This window comes from Hyaena hyaena, unplaced genomic scaffold (assembly GCF_003009895.1).
Source record: "Hyaena hyaena isolate Hyena2069 unplaced genomic scaffold, ASM300989v1 scaffold_1054, whole genome shotgun sequence".
Taxonomy (NCBI): domain Eukaryota; kingdom Metazoa; phylum Chordata; class Mammalia; order Carnivora; family Hyaenidae; genus Hyaena; species Hyaena hyaena.
Genome location: NW_024081675.1, coordinates 547,922 through 551,152, shown reverse-complemented (window position 1 = coordinate 551,152; position 3,231 = coordinate 547,922). Strand labels below are relative to the sequence as shown.

At 31.3% G+C, this 3,231-nt stretch overlaps 1 non-coding gene across 1 annotated transcript; it reads right to left on the bottom strand.

Annotated features, from left to right (window-relative positions):
- Positions 1-2,474: 2,474 nt before the first annotated feature.
- On the bottom strand, positions 2,475-2,546 carry TRNAA-UGC. Its single transcript has one exon. It is a non-coding gene; the product is annotated as a tRNA-Ala (tRNA).
- Positions 2,547-3,231: the final 685 nt, after the last annotated feature.

Sequence of the window (3,231 nt, the reverse complement as noted above, 5' to 3'; positions counted from 1 at the left end):
TATAGATAATTTGAAAACAAAAACAGATTTAACCATGTATGTATTGTCTCAGTAGCATAATCTTACCTGTATAACTGGTATATTTAAAATCTCCATTTACAGATCAGGAAATGAGTTTTATGGTAATATACAACTTGATTAAGGTCCCTCAGTATTTATATGCTTCAGCCTTGACACCCGTCTGAATTAGGAATCTGTTGACATAAGTTCAGATTTCTAATTCACATACATATTTCATCATGATAAACAGACCCTATATGATCAGACTTAAAATACTGACTGTGATATGCATTTTAAGATTTAATATATACTCTCCTAATTTAAAAGTGATGGTACCTTTCGTATAAGTGAATTGTCTTTAGAAATAAGATTACATTTAGTTAAAAACCCTAAAATCATGAATGGATTATGAACTTATTCTGAACTTTGAAAGGCAACAAAGCATAAGGCTTAAAAATTTAGTTTCAAACTTGATTATCCAGGTCCGTTTCTGAGATTGTCACCTGTTAGCTGTGTGACTTTTATAAACTTACTGTGTCTAGTTTATTTTTTATCAAAAATTAGGAATAAAATGTCTTTCTAAGACAGTTATTGTAAATATCAAATAAGATGCAAATATCAAACTTATGGCCAACAGAAAATGATACTTGATATGCTTGTTAAATAATTTACAAATGATCTGCCATAAAATATTGTACAGAGTTAATGATGAGAGTTGTCCCGTTAAAGTAGTGGTAATTTCCTTCAATTTGGAATAACACTCAGGTTCCTAAGACAACGAGGCATTCTAATAAAATTAGAATTTCAATGTTATTTTCTTTCTAAATATGTTGCTTTTTAAACAGATTACTATGTGTATGTTACTAATATTTTTATTATCTGTTTAAAATGTAATATTTTGTAAAGTGTTCAACATACAAGTACAAATATTAATAATGTGGTCAAGAAAACCAATAGGACTGACTACATTGCATATTCATAAAATTTGATTATTATCAATGTTGCTCAGTTTCGTATGCAGTGTCTTATCAACAAATAGTATGACCCCTGAAGGTCAATATGAAATAAATATTTTGTGCATTTGCTAGTTCATTGTATTTTAAATGGCAAAGTGGTTGGCAATTGTTTTATTGAAAATTTAATTTCCTTTTCATATCTTTCATCCTCTGTGGTTATATAAATGATTATATTTGCAATAATGCCTTTTCACAGATAAAAGTCCCTTGGGTTCAGACATTGGTTAAACTTTTAAAATAAATACTGTTAAAAGAATTCTCTATGCCATATTTTCCCCATTTACTTAATCCACTTATGGCCAAATTCTTTATATTACTTAACCTTAGATTTCTCTATCAAATCCTTTTACATTGCTGCTATTTGAAATTTGTTTTCTTCATTGCCATACTGGTTTTCATTTTCTTATTACGGCTGAAGCACTATGTAGAAAAAACATATATAAAATGAGGTGGCCTTATTTTCTTTAAAAAAAAAATAACATTTGTTTATTTTTGAGAGACAGAGCACAAGTTGGGGAGAGCAGAGAGAGAGAGGGAAGGAGACACAGAATCCGAAGCAGGCTAGAGGCTCCTAGCTGTCAGGACAGAGCCCAGTGTAGGGACTAAACCCACAAACTATGATATCATGACCTGAGCTGAAATCAAATGCTTAACCAATTGAGTCACCCACGTACCCCAGAAGGTGGCCTTATTTTTAATGGTAAAAAAATTTATAATCTTTAGATATCTATCAGTTGAACTTTTTTGATCAAAATATATTCTGTATGCTACCAAGGAATTAAAACATACTCTTCTTTTTGAGGAATTATTGTCACAGTAAATGATAAAAGATGCTCAAATACATATCAAGACATTTCTGTTTCATGTTAAAATTAAAGATAAAAATGACACTTTCATATTTCACAAATTTTGATTGAATTAGCAATATTTACATTGTTTAAAAAAATCCTTCTTGTTAAAATATGAAAATTTTTGCCCAAAGCCTTTGGATTTTCATTTTGATTATTCAAAATTCACTTGGGTGATTTTTTCTTTGCATTTTAATTGTCACTGTAACATGTTACTTATCTAAATACAGAAGGGTTGACCTAAATATCCTTCCATGATTGGTGGCCCTTATCGGGTCTGTCCTCTCTCACACAGAAATTCATGGTCATTTTAATTTTTGTTGATACACTCAGTTGTTGTCAAGTGACGCAAAGGCAGAGGGGCTGTCTAAATTTATTATATATATATTTTTAGGTTTATTTATTTTTAGAGAGAGTGAGTGAGCTAGAATGTACACACAAGTTGGTGAAGGGAATAGAATCATAAGCAGGCTCTGTGCTGTTAGCACAGAGCACGATGTGGGACACAAACTCATGAATCTTGAAATCATGTCTTGAGCCGAGATCAAGAGTCAGAAGCTTACCTGACTGAGCTGTCTAGGTGCCCCAGTGAATTGGAGCTTCTATAAAGTGGAGATGCCAGGGATCGAACCTGGGACCTTATACATGCAAAGTATGTGCTCTCCCAATGAGCTACATCCCCACTTAATTAAAAAAAAAAAAAAAAAAAAAGCCTAAGCATACACTATTACAGATTCATCCACTTTTTGTTTACAATACAGGAAAAATATTTATATATGCAAACACACCAAGATCAAGCCATATGTATAGATTTTTGCCTGGTATATTTTTTGTCTTTTAATTCTTATTTACTAGAGAACTTCATATTAGTGTATGTCCTCATTCTGTATGGATAGGATGAAGACTCTTCTTTTATCATCTGGTCCTGCAGTGTTTCTTTCTTTATGTCTTCATTTAATCCTGAAATGGCTGATTCTGAAATATGAAATTTCTTTTATGAAAAAAGTGGACATGCTAATTGCATACAGTTCTGAATGTCTGCAATTTCCCAAACTTTTCACTTCAAAGTATAGAGCAACACTTTGCAACTTTTTTCAATAGAACATCAGGATCCCTCTGTAGGTTTGGAAACTCTAAGCTATTTTATCTTACCTTAGGTTATCTATAATTCACATTACTATGTTAAAGGCTATAGAATGTTGTACTCTAAATAAACCAGCTTAATTCTGTTTAAACTAGTGTTTTCCCATTTTAGACCATCATATCTTTGTTATTATTTTCCTTAACTGTTAGGTAGTGGTGTAAACAAGTACTCTGTATAATATAATTGGAAAGTGTTATAATTTTCTTGGCTTTACTAATGCTTT